Source organism: Rattus norvegicus, chromosome 6 (assembly GCF_036323735.1).
Source record: "Rattus norvegicus strain BN/NHsdMcwi chromosome 6, GRCr8, whole genome shotgun sequence".
Classification (NCBI taxonomy): Eukaryota; Metazoa; Chordata; class Mammalia; order Rodentia; family Muridae; genus Rattus; species Rattus norvegicus.
The window spans coordinates 11,817,894-11,835,060 of NC_086024.1; the positions used below are offsets into that span (position 1 = coordinate 11,817,894).

The window sequence follows — 17,167 nt, forward strand, 5'->3', positions numbered from 1 at the left end:
GGGCTGGCACCCAACCTCAAGGCCTCCGAGTACCGTGCACCCTTCCCGGTCCCGGCGCTGGCCGGAGTGCATTAGTAACCTGGGCCCCGAAAGAGATGGTGAACAGGAAGTGCCCATATTGCAACGCCGAAACAGTCCAAGTCCCAACCCCCCAACTCCCCAGGGCAACAACGCTCGGGGAAGCCGGCCCGAGAAGCCTCGAGAGCGGGCCGGGGTCGCCACCCCACATCCGGGCCCCGCGCCCGAAGTTCACGCGGGTCGCGCGCGGCGCCTCCTGGGCACTACTTCTCGGGGCCCAACCATCCCGCTTGGACCGGGACTCCACGCCGCGCGTGTCCCGCTCCGATGGGAACGCGAGCGGCGACGTGGCGCGGGCTCCCCGGGCTCTAAGAGCAACTCCCGGGTCGCAGGTTTCCGCCGTGCTCGCCCGGCTGTCCTCTGCCCACTGAGGCTCCGGTTGCGCGACGCCCCCTCCGGACGGTCATTACCTCAGGAGAAACTCCTAACTCCTCACGGGGCCGTGCCCGCCTCGGTTCCACACCCCCAGGAGCCCACGCTCCGCCTGAGCCGCGCGCCGGGAACACCCCCGCGCCGGGCGCCAATTCTTCACGGGACAAAAATGTCCCGGCGCGTCACGGGACAGCCGCCTCCGCGCCCCACGCCCAGCGCCGGCCGCACGCGCTGCCTCCGCGCCGCACGGCCCGGGGACTCACCGTCAGCTCGGCCGCCGCGAAGGGGAGGCGAAGGCCGGGCCGGGCCGGGCCAGACACAATATGGCAGAGCACCGCAGCTGCTCCCGTGGCTCCCAGCAGCCGCCTCCGGGACACCCAGCCGCGAGCAGGCAGCGGCAGCTGCGGTGGCGGCCGCCGCAGCACCACATCCCCCTCCCGCCCGCTGGCTTCCTCCCCTCCTCCCTGCCCCGCTGCCATGGCAACGCGGCGCCAAGGCACTTGGCCCCGCCCCTCTTTCCGTCCCGCCTCCCGCGGCCGGCCCAGGCCTCCCTCCCGCCTCCTACCAGGGCGGCGGCCGCCCCTCCGGGCTGCCCTAAAGGCGAGTGGGGGAAGGTGGCGTCCGGAAGGGCGGGGCGGGCTCGGAAGGCAAGGAGGGGGACGCCCAGGGACTGAGCCCGGCGAGCAGGCGGGAAAATGAAAAGACGTCGCCTGTCCCCGGAAGGACCTATGGGAGGGCGACAGAGGCGCGGCGCGTCTGCTGAGTGGACAAGCTGGCGCGGGACGCGCGAGTGTCCGCCCGCGACCGGTGTGCTGGGGCTGCTGCGACGGTCAGAACAGCCCTGGGCTTTGAAAGTGTGGGGATACGGGAAGCTTTATTGTGAACAGCGCTCCCTTCCTCTGACTAAAGTGCAGTGGAAACTCATGCGGAGCGGTTTTTAGTCGGGGAATGGGCTTTGTAATCGGATCCAAATTTTACCAAAGTTAAGATCTACTGTGGGCCTGTCTCCCAAATAAAAATCAGTATTAAAAGGCAGAACAAAAAAAAAATGTACAGAACCCTCACTTTTTACAGTAATAAGGACTTAATATGTATTGTGCACGTATTGCCTACACTGTATTGCTGGTACAATGCTGCTACGCAAAACGGGAGTGTCTGGTTAGTTCTGAGTTTCAGACAAATGTGGAATAATTTTTAATATTAAGTACATTCCCTTTGGGGTATACTTCCTGGTTTCAGGTTTTGGCGAATCTACCAACCCTCCACTTTAAGGAATTCCACTTTACATATAAGGAAACTGAAGCCTAGAAATAGCCTATCAAGCTGCGCTTGGTGGTGCAGTTTTATGTATCAGTACTGGGTAGGGTGAGGCTGGAGGAGTGCCATGATTTAAAGGTCATGCTGGGCTTCTTATGGAGTTTCTGTCTCAAAGGGAAAGCGAGATATTGTGCCACCTCATTCCTGTAATCCCGGAACTTGGAAGGTGGACATGCTCAAATGTTTAAGGCCATCTACATAGGAAGTAGGGGGTGGGGGGAGGGCGGGATATTCCGTCGACTATCTGGAAAGAAAACTATAATTTGAGTTTACAGTTGTCATTATGAACATGGAAATTAAATCTTTCAGTTTGTTTAAATTACCCAGCTTTTTAAAAACCTCGCCACTGATACCTGTTTCACACAGATATTAAATGGATTAAGAGAAAAGGCATTTGAAACCGAGACATTGCCTGCCTGCTTGCTCAACAGAACGTCATTGGGCTCCCGATGAACGGCTGCTGACTAGATAGATATTCAGTGTCTTCGCATATAAAGTGAGCTCAAGGTAAAGCAGATGGTCCTCGAGGATGATAAAGATGCAGAAGAACTGCAGGCTTCCTGATGTACAAGAACAAAACAGGAAGTAATCCCCTCATTCCACAGACAAGAACATTATTCATGTGATCCATGGAAGCTCGTCTATCAGTTCCACTTACCCTTTTTTTGTCCTTTTAATGTCCCAGAGAGCCCAGCTTTCTTCATTCAGAGTAAGAAGTGTCAAGACCCTTTCCCATTCCAGCCTGGCTCATGGGCCAGTGACACCCAGAAATTAAGGTTTTTGGAACGCAGTAGTCGTGGACGGGTGCTCCGCGGCTATCATCATGCCACATAATAGATTGAATTGCACCACAAACGATATGGATATTGTTTGGACTACCACGAGGAAAAGAGAAGATGGGGAGACCCAAGAATGTTCAAAGAAGGCAAAGAAAAAAAGAAAAAAAAAAGATTGACCTGAAGGCTAAGTCTCCCTTAAACAGTGCCACACCAAGAAAATACAAATGAAAAAGACTATTAAGGTGCATGAAAAGAGAAACACCAAGCAGAGGATGATCAGAAGACTCCACAGGGAGCACTCCATGCCTCTCTGCAGGACAGAGAGCAAAAGGACTTTCTGACATGATTAAGCAGAAGGAAAAGCAAGGGCAGGGAAATGTGAGGTCTCTCTACCCAGAGTTTGTGCCCAAGGAGAAACAAAACTATTGAAAGTTATTCGAACAGGAAAAAGAAAAAAGTCATGGAAGAGAATGCTTACAAAGGTCTGCTTTGTTGGTGATGGTTTTACAAATGTGAAAGGTTCATTAGGCCAATGGGTCTACATTTCAATAGCCCATGTCACACATCCTGAGCTGAAAGCTACCTTTTGCCTGCCTATACTCGGTGTAAAAAAGAATCCATCGCTGGGGATTTAGCTCAGTGGTAGAGCGCTTGCCTAGCAAGCGCAAGGCCCTGGGTTCAGTCCCCAGCTCCGAAAAAAAGGAAAAAAAAAAAAAAAAAAGAATCCATCATCCCCATTATATACAACCCTGGGTGTGATCACCAAAGGTGCAGTTACTGAGAGAATGTGAGTGAGTTGGGTCTTGTGACACAGGAGGCAAGGTTATTTGGGGAAAGTGTGCTCAAGTTACCAACAATCCTGAAAACGACTGGTGCATAAGTGCAGTCTTGCTGGTATGACAATGACATCATACAAGTCATTCCACTCACTACCAAAGACTACACACTGTCAGGAAAACACCATCACTGGATCTTTCTGAACTACCAAGCAGCCTTACTGCATGTGCAGCCCATCGAGAAATATTTATTAAATTGTAAAGGGAAATAAAAAATGTCTCAAGGCAAATGTGAGATGTGCTTCAGCTAGAAGAGCAACAGCTACTGCAAATCGCCTTACATAGCATCATATTTGCCCTTCACGTGTACAAACTGAAGAAGACACAGAAGAGAAAAAGCACCGAGAAAAAGAAAGGGAAGGCAAGAAAAGGTAGTTTTTAAGAAACCAACTTCAGCCAGTGGTGATGCATGCCTTTAATTCCAGCACATGGGAGGCAGAGGCAGGCAGGTCTCTGTGAGTTCAAAGCCAGCCTGATCAACAGAGAGTGTTCCAGGATAGCCAGGGCTACACAGAGAAGCCCTGTCTCAAAAAACAAACAACAAAAAAAGAAGCCTCGGCCAAGGTTATCTGCTAGCCTTTCACCTCCCAACAGAGATGAACTAATATAACTAATACAGTATTTGATATATAGAATGAACTTTATAGTCTATGTAGCTCTCTTTCCCATTCATCGCTGTCTATTTTAAACTCAAGTAGCTAAATGCTTTTCCTGAATTCCAGAAGAATCATAAGAGTTTGAAAGCTGGAGATCAGAGATAAATCACCCCAGGAGCCAGCCTACCATCAAATATACAGAAAAAGTGTACACCTTGTCCAAGGTGAAGTAATGAATCTTCTGCATCTTCCTTCATCCATTAAGCCTTCTCTGCTGGTTCTCTGCAGTGAACGGTCACGCCCAGAAAGACTGGGCACATTTATACAACCTCAACTTGTAAAGCTCAAGAGTCTTAGCAAATCTGTTACACTTAGTTCAAAGTCTGGGGATTCGTGTATACCAAGAGGCTAATTTAGAGGACTTTGAACATCCACCAAGGAAAAGCTCTGATTAAAGATAATGATGGTCCAGAGAGAACGGCTTTTCCCTTGCGTTTACAAGAATAAGCAGTGTAAAAGAGCAGAACTTTAACTCTTTACACAAAACAGCCCCAGACTTCAGATTTCTTGTGGAGCTTTATTCTTTCTTCAAAATATTTCTGCTGTGTGATTCTATGCCCCGGGGGAAACATGAACGAATACCTACTCACCCCAAATAGAGAACAAATACAAGCCATCAAAGTGTAACTGATTGAACCAATGTGTTTTATTGGAGTTTCTTACAGGAGTACAGGGGTGGCAGGAACAGAAGTGACTCAAAGAGCAACATCGCCAAAAGCCCACTCCAGCATGGTGACACCTCATAAAAGTTAGAAACCAGGGAACCCAAGGCACAGCCTGCAGGTAGCTCAGCAGGTTGGGGACAGGTCTTTCTAGACAGTTCAGTCGGTCTCTGCTTCTTCAAGGTCTTATCTTCGAGCAGATTCTGGACAGCTTGTTTGGCCCCGGTACATCCCAGCATTCCTTACACATATGCTTGGGCTGGGAAGAGTCTAGTTCATCTGGTCAATTTCAGGGACTTCCTGAAACCTTTGTTAGTCTATTTCTCTGTCTTATAAACTTCCCAGTGGAATGGAAGGAATGTTAACTTCCCTTTAAAATATCCTGCATCTTAATGAGCTTTCCTCCAAAATGGAATGCTTTTATTTTGGAGGAAACAGCTATTAAATAGTTTTAAAGCTTACGGGCTGGAGAGATGGCTCAGCGGTTAAGAGCACTGACTGCTCTTCCAGAGGTCCTGAGTTCAAATCCCAGCAACCACATGGTGGCTCACAACCATCTGTAATGGGATCCGATGGCCTCTTCTGGTGTGTCTGAAGACAGTGACAGTGTATTCATATATATAAATAAACAAATCTTAAAAAAAAAAAAAAGAAGAAGCTTACTCAGGCGCTTGCCCAGCAAGCACAAGGCCTGGGTTCGATCCCCAACTCCAAATAAATAAATAAATAAATAAATAAATAAATAAATAAATAAATAAATAAATAAAAAAGAAGCTTACTCAGTTTACTGGAAAACAAAACATTTTATAAAATACATTGTTTAAGAAATGCAAGGACTTGCAATCCAAGCACTCTGACAGAAACAGATGGGAGGATCACTTCAAGTTCTAAGTCAGTCTATGTAGCATGTTCCACACTAGCCTATACAGAGTTCAGCCATGTCTCAAAATTAAATAGGGGTACCCAACATGGCAGTGCACATCTTTAATCTCAGAACTTGGGAGGCAAAGACTAGTAGATCTCTAAGTTTGAGACCAGCCTGGTTTACGTACTAAGGTCCAGAACAGACAAGGTTAAATAGTGAAATCCTATCTCAAAAAGAGAGAGAGAGAGAGAGAGAGAGAGAGAGAGAGAGAGGGAGGGAGGGAGGGAGGGAGGGAGGGAGGGAGGGAGGGAGAGAAAGAAAAGGAAAGAAAAAATTAAATACAGGCTGAAGAGATGGTTAGTGGTTAGGAGCACTTGGTGATCTTACAGAGGATCTGTTGCAGTAAATATTTAAAAACTGGTAATCTTTCTCCCGTGCTAGCACCAGCACCTGTAGGGCCGCATGGCACTGCGGGGATCTTTATCTCAGTGGCTCCACACTGCCCCCAAGTACTCTCAGACCCAGGCGGTCCGAGAGCCATTCCAATGTGGCACCTTGTCACGCTGGTCCCTAGAGTCAGCTCCAGCACCTGTGGGGCCATAAGGAACTAACCATAGTTAATCTCTGATTAGTATCTCTTCCATTAGCTTTCTGCTAGCCTCAAACTATCTGGTTCCCGCTCAAGACTCAACAAACTGCAACCCCACAATCAGATTTATATGTTAAATTCCCAATCCACAATACATCCACACAATAAACTCACAACCAATTGATAACCACCTAGATAAGATAAATTTACCTGTAGAAATCCATCCCTTAGGAAATACACATAACTGCCTAGGGCCATGCAAGACCACCCGGATCTGGGTCATCCTCTGTCTCCATCTTGATTCTCTTCTCTTTCCCCTTCTGTCCCATCTTTGTCCCCGCCTTATTTTTTTACTGTCTAATCATGGCCTTGACCTAGCTTGTGCCAGCCCTCACCTGCATATAGACATTAACCTACAAGGATCTAGGTTCAGTTCCCAGCACCTACTCCAGTTCTAAGGGAGCTGATGTCCTCTTCTGACCTTCAAGGGCACCAGGTATACATTAATGCATGATACATGCAGACAAACATTCATACACATAAAGTATTTCAAATAAATAATATGTGGACCCTCATATTTAGGCTAAAGGTGGGAGAAATAAAAATGTAGACATTCACGTCTAAAGTGCATTTATCATCACTTATTGGTAATGGAGCAACAAATGTTATTTCAAGGAGAAACAATTCTGAAAGTCTTGATTAAATAATATACACTTAATGACTTTTTGTAATAAGAATCACGACTGTGTCTTATAAAAGCAGTAACCATCCTCGAAGACTAAAATACAGTATTCCAAGGTACTGGCATACTACTTGGGCTAAAAGGTTAGAATGGCAAATGCAACTTTTTCAATATGCATTATTGTTGCTTTTTGTTCTTTTCTTCAGAGCTGGGGACCGAACCCAGGGCCTTGCGCTTCCTAGGCAAGCGCTCTACCACTGAGCTAAATCCTCAACCCCTTATTGTTGCTTCTTATTTGTTTGTTGTGGTTGGTCTTCAATAGCTGAACTCTTTGTAGCCTAGATGACCTTGAACTTGATGACCTTGAACTAGATGACCTTGACCCTCCTGCCTTCACCTCCAAAGTACTAGGATTACAGGTGTGTACCACCATGCCCAGCCTCGGTCATCTTCATCATCTTCCTCTTCTTCTTCTCTTCCCACTCCTCCTCTTCTTTTTTTTTTTTTCAAGACAGAGTCTCTTTGCATATCCCAGGCTGTCCTGAAACTCTCTCATAGACCAGGCTGTCCTGGAGCAACAGAGAGCCACTGCCTCTGCCTCCCAAGTGCTGGGATCAAAGGTGTGTGCCACTGCCACTAGTTTCATTCTACCTAACAGAAACTTCTATCAAATAAAATTCTCTAAACCCCAATATTAACAGTAATTTGGAGCAACCCACATGTTGAGAAATAGGAACTAAAAAAAAAAAAATGAAACAAAAATATTAGCTTGAAGACAGAAGAGAGCTAAAAACTCTAGGAATTACTCCCCAGGAATTATATTATCTTATATCCTGGGGAAGCACACAGTCTCTCAGCTCCTTCTCCAGCACCACATCTGCCTGCACGCTGCCATGCTTCCCTCCTTAATGATAATGAACTGAACCTCTGAAACTGTAAGCCAGCCCCAATTAGATGTTGTCCCTTATAAGAGTTGCCTTGGTCATGATGTCTCTTCACAGCAATAAGAACACTAACTAAGACACCCTATCTCAAGGGAATAAGGCAACATACAGAAGAGACATATGATTCTCTCTGGTCTCTTCATTATGTGTACATACACCACACACACACACACACACACACACACACACACACACATATCAAACACACCGTATACATACACATCACACACACCACATAACCACACACACCAACACTCACACACCACATATCCCTCTCATATTACACACTACACACTACATACCCACACACATCATACTTACACACATTACACATGTACACCATATATACCATACACACCACACATCTTTCTCTCTCTCTCTCTCTCTCTCTCTCTCTCTCACGTGCACACACACACACACACACACACACACACACACACACACAGTAGCATGCAATAGAAGGGAAAACAAAGCTATAAACTGGGACAGACCTATGAACCCTCTATAAACCCTATACCCAGGAAGCTGGAACAAGAGGATCAAGAGTTTGAGACCAACTTTGTCTACAATACAGCAAGTCTTATATTTAAAAAAAAATCCAGGGGCTGGAGAGATAGCTCAGAGGTTAAGAGCACTGAGTGCTCTTCCAGAGGTCCTGAGTTCAAATCCCAGCAACCACATGGTGGCTCACAACCATCTGTAATAGAATCTGATGCCCTCTTCTGGTGTGTCTGAAGATAGCTACAGTGTACTCATCTATAATAAATAAATAAATCTTTAAAAAAAATCCAAATGAAAAAGAAAAGGGAGGGGCAGAAAGCAAATCTGTATAGCTGAGTTAGTGTAAAATTACTTGTATTTAGAGACAGACGAGTGTCTAAGCTGAGTCCCGCTTGGGGCGCCCATGCCAACACTTTATGTGTTAACTTGTTCACTGATTTTATGTTTTAGTTTCATGCATATGATGTTTTTTCTTTGTGTATGTCTGTGTGAGGACCTGGGGTCCCCAGAGAACAGAAATGGGCATTGGAACCCTGAAACAGGAGTTACAGACAGCGGTGAGTCACCTTACAGCCACCTGTGAAGTGCTGAGAATCAAACACCAGTCTTCTGGGAGAGCAGTAAGTGCTGTTAACCACCAAACCGTCCCTCCAGCCCTGCCTTGCTTTCTTCTAACCATCTTTTTTTTCTCCTCACATTTATGCTTAAGCATATACAAAGATATAAAATATCTTTTAATCACACCTCCAACTATGCTTCTTTTTTTTTTCTTTTCTTTTCTTTTCTTTTCTTTTCTTTTCTTTTCTTTTCTTTTCTTCGGAGCTGGGGACCAAACCCAGGGCCTTAAGCGCTCTACCACTGAGCTAAATCCCCAACCCCCCAACTATGCTTCTTAAAGAAACAAAAAGGAGAGAAAGAAAGAATCACCGGAAACGAACAAGGTGGGAGTGGAGTGGGGGTTGGGATATGAAACAGAAGAGAGAAAGGAACCTAGTGGAACCCAATGCTGCAGATTCATGGCTGTTTACAGCAGAGGACTACTAGTCATTTGGCAAGTTGGATAGAAAGCTTGCTCAAGTTCTCTAGTGGCAAGAAACAGAAATGCAAGCCAATTGGCTACATAAGAGATAACTGATACAAAAATAGACAGGGATTATGCAAGAGCCAGCCCTGGGAAGCTCAGCTAGAGTTGCAAGAACTTGCCTCTCTATTTTCTCTCTTCTTATCAGGTTAGCCTTGACATTTCTTTGTCAGCTTGCTTCACTCTTGTGGATGGGTTCTCTTTGCTCACTTATCCGATTCCATGTGGCCTAATAAAGCTGCCCCAAATAGCAGCATCAACATTCCATGTCTGCCCGGTTTGCCTCTCTAGACTGCTGAACCACCAGCAGTCGTTAACTGACTGGGTCTCAAGGACCAGCAGGAGTTGTATTGAGATGGCTGTAGCATCTAAGTACTGCCATACGGGCTCAGCAAACGATTGTCTTAATAGCTAAATCCAGCCTGTCTCCTGTGAATTAAGTTAAAAATGTTATTACAGCCTTTTATTTGCTTTGGGCTGGGGGAGGGGAAGCATGTGTCACAGCACAAGTATAGAAGTGGGGGAACAACTTGTAAGCTCAAGAAGAGTCAGCTCTCCTGTGACATGAGCCCCTCAGCAAGTGCAGCCGTCTCTCCGGCCTGCACCTGAAACTTCAGTGGGTCGGCACTGTACACATGCATGTGCCTGTTGTTCAAGGGTACTTCCAAATTACAGTGACACAGCTAGTAATCACAACAGAGAAATACAGACCAAAAGGGACGCCTAGACCTTTACGGTACAAGTTGGCTGAGCCTGCGTTAAGTAAGGTGTTAAGGCAGTCAGATGTAGAGACACGAGCACATCGAAAGACTCGGGGGAGTCAGCTTGGGCTATCTCAGCTCTGAGGGCCGACGGCCTCTCGCTCGCTCAGTCTTCAGGAAAAGGGTAGTGTCAGGGAAAGGCTGCTGAGAAAGTATTCTGAGAGAGGAGCTGCTTTCAGGTTCTAACATGGTCAACCCCAAGGATGAGCTGAAAGCTTTAAGCAAAGGGTGCAAGGGCGTGACGTGGAAAAGTCCATTAAGAGGCTAAATTTAGGGGAGCCTGCCACCCTAGACACCTTTGAATATTTCACTCATAGCAAATTTTGCAAGTCCTCTGTAGTTGGTTCTTGCCGAGATGAACTGGCCAAGGTACAAGGTTTGTGATACATGAAGCCTTCTCAAATGCCCACAAGTTTAAATATCACTGAGAGATAGACAAAGAGAATGAAATAAACAGACACTAAGTCGCCTGAGACTTCAGGCTGGGAAAATATAATGAAGTCTAGAATTCATCTTTTTAGTTGACATAAAATCATTGTGGGGAAAATATTTCATTAAAATGTCTGCTCAGGGGCCTGGAGAGATGGCCTATTGTTAAGAGCTTTTGCTGCTCTTGCAGACGGCCCAGACTTTGTTCCTAGAATTCATACCAGGCAGCTCACAACTGACTGCAACTCCAGTCCCAGGGACATCCAATGCCTCTAGCGTCATGCACACATACACATATGAACACATATATACAATATGCATACACACAATTTAAAAGTCTGCAAGGCTGGATGTGGCTCATGCTCCTGGGCTTCGCATTCAGGAACTCCAGAGGCAAACTTTGGGTTCAGGTCTGGCCCAGGTTATAAAAGTCTGTGGAGTGAATAGAAACGATGAGTTAGTTCTAAAGAACCTTGGAGGACCTTCAGTTCTTGCTACTCAAAGTTGGATGAGAACAGTCAGCTGCGTTGCCACCATGGAGTGTTCTGGAAATGTAAAATCTTAGGTCCTGCTCCAGACCACTGAATAAACATCTCCATTTTAAAAAAAATTTTTAGCCAGGCAGGTAAAATCCCAACACTCTGGAGGCAGAAGCAAGCAGATCTCTGTGAGTTTGAGGACAGCCTGGTCTACAGAGGACAGCCAGGGCTACACTGTCTGGAAACAAAACAACAAAAACAGAACAAAAATCTCATGGATAATTCTGTAACAGAAAAAAAGAACCAATACTATAAAAATATATTTATCTCTGGGGGAGAAGGGTATGCATGCCAAAGGCACATATGGAAGTCAGAGAACAACTTGCAGAAGCCTATTCCTTGCTTCTGCCATGTGGGTTCCAGGGAGGACTGAACTCTGTTGGTCAGTCTCAGTGGCTAGTACCTGCACCAGCTGAGCTGTCTTGCCTGCCCCACACAATACTTTAGTGAGACAGACTTTATGTGGGCCATAGCGAGGCAGACTTTATTTTGGGGCCACAGTAGGTAGTAGGGATCTCTGCAGTGGCACTTCCCAGAAGGGACAGAGGACAGGGTAACCTCCAAACAGACAGACTGGACAAGTAGGAATACCTAGCAGGGTAGAGGTCAGAGGATGGAAAGTTCCTGAGAGCAAACCTTAGGGGGAAGGGAGTATTCAGGCTATACTGACCCAAGAGCATTCTTGCTTAAGATAGGCAAGGTATCAGACAGCCATCAGCCTAGGGAACAGTGGTAGATGGGAAAGTCAAGCAGGGTTCATGCTAAACTGACTTTGTAGAGCCATTTGTTAAGATTGATTTTACAGTAATGAGACTGGAGGAAAGTGTACAAGCCTGTCTACAACTGCCCAAGCAGCGAGAGAGCCTTCGTGATTATCAAAGATACCAAGACACGAGCAGCCGGGGGTGGAGGGTGGGGTGGCGGGGGCACAACACGATGGTGGTTTGGGCTCTGAACAGAAGTTTTGATTCATGTTCTTTGAATGAGGGTTTTTTTCCTTTTTCCTAAAATTGTTTTTCTTTTTACATGAAATCTTGCATGGACCCCCAACTCTAAATTGATAAAGTAGGTTTGCCATGCTGGAACCGGGAGCATGTCGTAGAGAAAGAAAGCCAGGGTTTCCACGAGTGCTCCTCCCTGAACAGTTTGGAGACTGTAACGCACACAAGGAGCAAAACTAATATAAATGTTCAGGTCCCCGGGGTTACCTCGGTTTCAGTGAACAGCACTGACAGGGAGAAAAGAAAACAGAAAACATCACCCTCCTGGGCCTTCTGCTTCATTTTACCGAGAGTCAGCTTCTGCTGGTGACAGGACAGGCCCTGTCTTGGGGCAGCTGGGATGGTTTCACGTTGAGAATTGCTGTGTGAATTTCTCCTCTTCCCTCCCCACCTTCTCCTCACTTTGATTAATTTACTGTTGCTGTGTGTGTGTGTGTGTGTGTGTGTGTGTGTGTGTGTGTGTGTGCCTGCCTGTCTCTCTCTGTGTGTCTGTTTGTCTGTGTGTGTCTGTGTGTCTGTCTGTGCATGTCTGTGTGTCCATGAAGAGGTCAGAGGACAACCTTGTGGAGCTGGCTCATTTCTTCCACCTGGAGATAGAACCTGAGTCGTTAGGCTTACACCAAAAGGTATGAAACACTTTTACCTACTCACCAACCCCCTCACCGACTCTTAGACCCCACCCCCTGGCACTTTTATCCACTTTTATCCACCAGCCCTCCCCTCCCCCTCCCACTTCTATCCGTTGATCAAGCTCACCAGCCCTTCCCCTCACCCTTCCCCTCCACCCTTTTAAAGTCTTTTTTAAGACTCTCTAACCCAAGCTGACTTGAAGTCCACTATGTAGCCCTAGCTTCAAACTCCTGGTAAACCCCCCACTCACCCTCCCAGGGGCTGGGTTTACAGGCATGAGCTGCCATACCTTGATAAATGTCTTTTTTTAAAAAATGTATGTTTTTAAAAAGGTAACCTGAGCATTTAGGACAGGAAATCAGGAGGCTTGGATTCAAGGGTATCTTCTAAGTAGCAAGATAAAGGCTAGCCTAGCCTATGCAGAACCTTGTCTCGGAAAACGCAAACAGCAACACGCAGCAGGTAAAAGTGCCTGACTGACAGCCTGAGCTCAATTCCCAAAATGCAAATGGCAGAGGAACCTGACTCTTGCAAACTGTCCTCTGATCCCTATCTACATTTGCTGCTTGGTCCCAGTGAAAAGCTCTCAGGGAGAACTTTCCCTCGGGATGGAGACCCTCTAACTCTAAAGACCAGACCGAGACACCACAGGATGCAATCAGCAAGAGGATTTGGTTTATTGTCGGGATACACAGGCACAGGCACCTGTGGGCGCTTCAGTCACTCGGGGGACTGGCGCGCCCCACGGAACCAAGGATGGGCTTTTATAGGATTTTGGGGAGCAGAAGCAAGCATACAGAAGCAGATGTATGGTTACAGGGATATAATTGGTGGATTCTAATATGGCAAGGGTTTAGCCCGGGGGCAAGTTTCCTAGCTACCTTCCTGAAACATAAGGACTGACTCGGCCCCCCAAGGGTTCAGCCTGGGGGCAAGTTTCTTAGCTACCTTCTTGGAACATAACGGCTGACTCGGCCCCCCACCAGGGTGTGGGACCTCTCCCGGGGCTTTTCTCATTGTCAGGTGCTCAACGGCAGTCCTCCTGTTGCCAGGCCTTCAACCAAACACATCTTGTTTGGCAGCCGCTGTGTACTCAGTGTTCTAACCTTTCTCTGAACCAGTCATCTTAAATATAGCCTTACAAAATGGCGTTACTGCTGTTAAGCTGGGGTCTTTCACCAGAAAAGAAAAAGGGAAACAAAACGATATAGTCAATTGATAACAAGAGAGGCCAACCTGGGTTGAGCTGTAGTTGGTAGAATACGTTTTGTTTGTTTGTTTGTTTGTTTGTTTGTTTGTTTGTTTGGGGTTTTTGTTTTTGTTTTTGTTTGTTTGTTTGTTTGTTTGTTTTTGCCTTGCATATGTACACAGTTCCATCCACAGCCCTGCATAAACCTGGCATGGTGGCTTACGCCTGGAATCCCAGCACTTGGGAAGTAGAGGCAAGAGAATTAGAAGTTCAAAGTCGTCCTTGGCTAAACAGTAAGGGGATGGTCAGACTGGGCTACATGAACCCTGTCTCAAATAATTAATGAACAGGAAGAACAAAAACAAACAAACGCAAAAGCAGACACTCATTTTTAGATCCGGCAGTGAGTATTAAAGGGATTTTCTATTACATTATATAATCTATTAAGTTATGTAATCGCTTGTAAACTTTTACTCCTCCTTAGTGTGCAGGCAGCTCGCCTTAGGTAGTAAGGGTGGGGCCCAGGGTGGGTCCTGAGCTAGTCATGTAGCACATGTGACCTCTCCTTTGAATGGATGATGAGTAACTCCCTCACAGCGCCGAGAGAACGTGGCCAAGCTTTATGGACTCCTTACTGGCTAGGTCTGCGATTCTCCCCTAACATGAACAATGTTAATACAGGTTACCTCTGCCTTGTTCCCACTAGAAAACCCAGGAAACACAGCTTAGCAGGGCGGCCTGCTCCTCTCCTCTAGGAGCCCAGCCTTCTTTCTTGCTTTCCTTTAATGATCTCCATCAGTCCTCAGTCTTTGCTTTTCATTATTATTCTTGGGCATCCAACAAGGACCCGGAAGCCTCTGGCTCGGGGTATGTTCGAAGCTGTGCCCACCTGGCGCTCTAGCTCCCAGAGTTAAGCCCACCAAGGGCCAAGAGAAGTCCGTGGCACTCAGAGATCCACATTGGTGTTGATTCGGCTTCTGGAGTTAGAATTTCCCAGTAACCAGGGGCAACCGCTTCACTCACTGGTCTCCTTGATTATGAGCAAGCTCTGCACTTTAAAGTTGTGGTCGCGCTGTCCCTTCTAACCACCCTCCTCCATCCCTGTTCCTCTTTTTCTCACCTACAAATACATCAGAATCTGAGCTCTGATTTCCACCCTGGTATACCAGCCTGGTCTCTGAACAGAGTAGCTTGAATAACCTCTTCACCGCCCTTACATTGCTCTAGGAGGCCCTTTCCCTGGCTGGTGTGTGTTGTCTAGTTGTTTTGAGATAGGGACTGTGCAATCCTGGCCTGACTGGAACTCACTGTGTAGACCAGACTAGCCCTGAAGTCGGAGACCTCCCTGCCTCTGCTTCCCAAGTGCTGGGATTAAAGGAGTGCACCAGCAGTATTGTAGCAATGTAGCAGCCAAAGTACTGTCACTCCATGCCACTCCTTACCTCAAACTCGGTGGCTTGCCATTTTGCTTAGGAAAAAAAAAAACCCAGAATATTTATGCTAATAAACAAAGTCTTACATGGTCTAACTCCTTCCCCTAACCCCCCTACTACTTTTATTTTTCTTAAACACACACACACACACATACACACACACACACACACACACACACACACACACACACACACTCAGTTCCCATATGCTTGCTCTGCTTGGAATGTCCTTGCCCAAGAAGCCCTCTTAGCTACTGGTCTTATCTCCATTAAAGTCTTTGCTCAAGGGTTGCTTTCCTAGTGAGCCTCATCTAGGTCTCCTTATCTGAAAGCACACACCCCTGCCCCATCCCAGCATCTGCAGCCCTCCCCCACGGCATCACTAGATGGCTTACTCATTACACTGTGTCAGTCTAGCTCTTCCTTTAAAAATTAATCCTCCAGGGGCAGCAGCCTTTGTTTTTCATTGATATATTCTAAGCACCTGGAATGCTGTTGGCACACAATACACATTCAACAAACATTGCCGCTGACTGAACTAATCTGTTCTATAGTTAGAATTTCGAATATATTTGTTGCAGTATCTTGTCTAGATAAAGACTAAGCCAAACTGACTCCTTCTGTGGGAAATCCTTGAGCCTGTCTCCCCACCCAACCCCTCTGATAGAGCCAGGGAAAGAAAAAAAGGATGAACGCTTCAGGGTGTTGTGAGAGATGGGGTGTGGTTTATAGCCCTTCCTTGGCTTCCTTACAAAATCTCCAGTAAAACAGCCATTGCTTATAAATATTTGAAAGGCATATTTTCTTTTGAAGGGATTTGAGTATGTTTTGATTTGTTTTTTATGGTTAGTGTAGGGCAAGAAAGAAAGCTTCACAAGGCAGATCTTACGCAAGAACGTTTGGGGTATCAGACTAGCTAAAAAGGAAGTATTCAGTAAGTAAGGGAGCTGTTAAAGGGGGGGCCATAAAATGACAGAAACACGCATTCTTTCTGGATTGGAGATTGAACCCTGAGACATCTATCTCTTGCATACATAAAGCACAAGAAGCAGAAGCCACCGGAGAGTGCTGCTTGCCAGGGCTTCCTGGGGCTTAGCCACCTTTCTTAAAGCCCTTGCTCTCAGGCTCAGGGGTGGCACACCCACATCGTGCCGGCCCCTCACGTCATAGAAATTCAGAAAATGTCCCACAGGCTAATCTGATGGAGAATATTCTTCAGCTGAGATGTCTTCTTTCTAGATTTGTGTCATGTTGACAAAAGTTAACCATCACAGCTTCATTCAGTAAAGATTTTACTTTCATATAAGCAAATCCTTAAAGGGAAAAGCAACCTGGGGACCCGTTTGTGAAATGTGATTAGATACAAACCACAAAGCAAACAAATACATTTTGAATGAAGAGATAAAGACAAAAACAAATAAACAAACGCCCCAAACCAGGATGTTGGACAGAGAGAGGTACACACCTAGAATCCCAGTGCTTGGGAGCCAGAGGCAAGGGGGTCAGGCTTTGAAGCCAGCTTCAGTTACACAGTGAGTAGGAGACCAGTCTGTGCTGCTTGAGTCCTGGTCCCAACCAAGCAAGGGGGAGGGAAGAGAGAGACACGGTGAAATCCATTATATTCTCCACCTCAGTTTATAAATATATGGACTTGTCAAAGAATCAATCAATCAATCAATCAATCAATCAATAACACCAGGAGGCATTCCCTGAGTACCCACTAGTCACTCAAGCCAAGGAACAGCTAATTAACTGCAAATCTTCTCTATCTTCTTTTCTAAGTCTAATCCCCCAGTCTCATCCCCAACTCTGTAGCAGACTAT

General features: G+C 46.4%; 1 protein-coding gene and 1 long non-coding RNA gene across 4 annotated transcripts in view; both read right to left on the reverse strand.

Moving 5' to 3' along the window:
• The window catches only part of Foxn2 (forkhead box N2), a 46,572-nt gene extending 45,714 nt beyond the window's left edge, over positions 1 to 858 (reverse strand). The window contains exon 1 of one of the 2 annotated variants that reach the window (NM_001399771.1): positions 714 to 858. The gene's annotated coding sequence lies outside the window, so the exon portion shown is untranslated. Of the gene's footprint in view, positions 1 to 488; positions 628 to 713 lie in introns of those variants that run through there. The other variant, XM_006239738.4, reaches the window with a different exon arrangement.
• Positions 859 to 10,599: 9,741 nt separating this feature from the next.
• On the reverse strand, positions 10,600 to 14,906 carry LOC134479302 (uncharacterized). 2 transcript variants are annotated; one of them, XR_010052437.1, is made up of 2 exons: positions 14,801 to 14,906; positions 10,600 to 10,984 (listed from the first exon to the last, which is right to left on the reverse strand). It is a non-coding gene; the product is annotated as an uncharacterized LOC134479302 (long non-coding RNA). The 2 variants fall into 2 exon arrangements; XR_010052436.1 differs by having other exon boundaries at positions 14,598 to 14,873.
• Between the last annotated feature and the right edge of the window lie 2,261 nt (positions 14,907 to 17,167).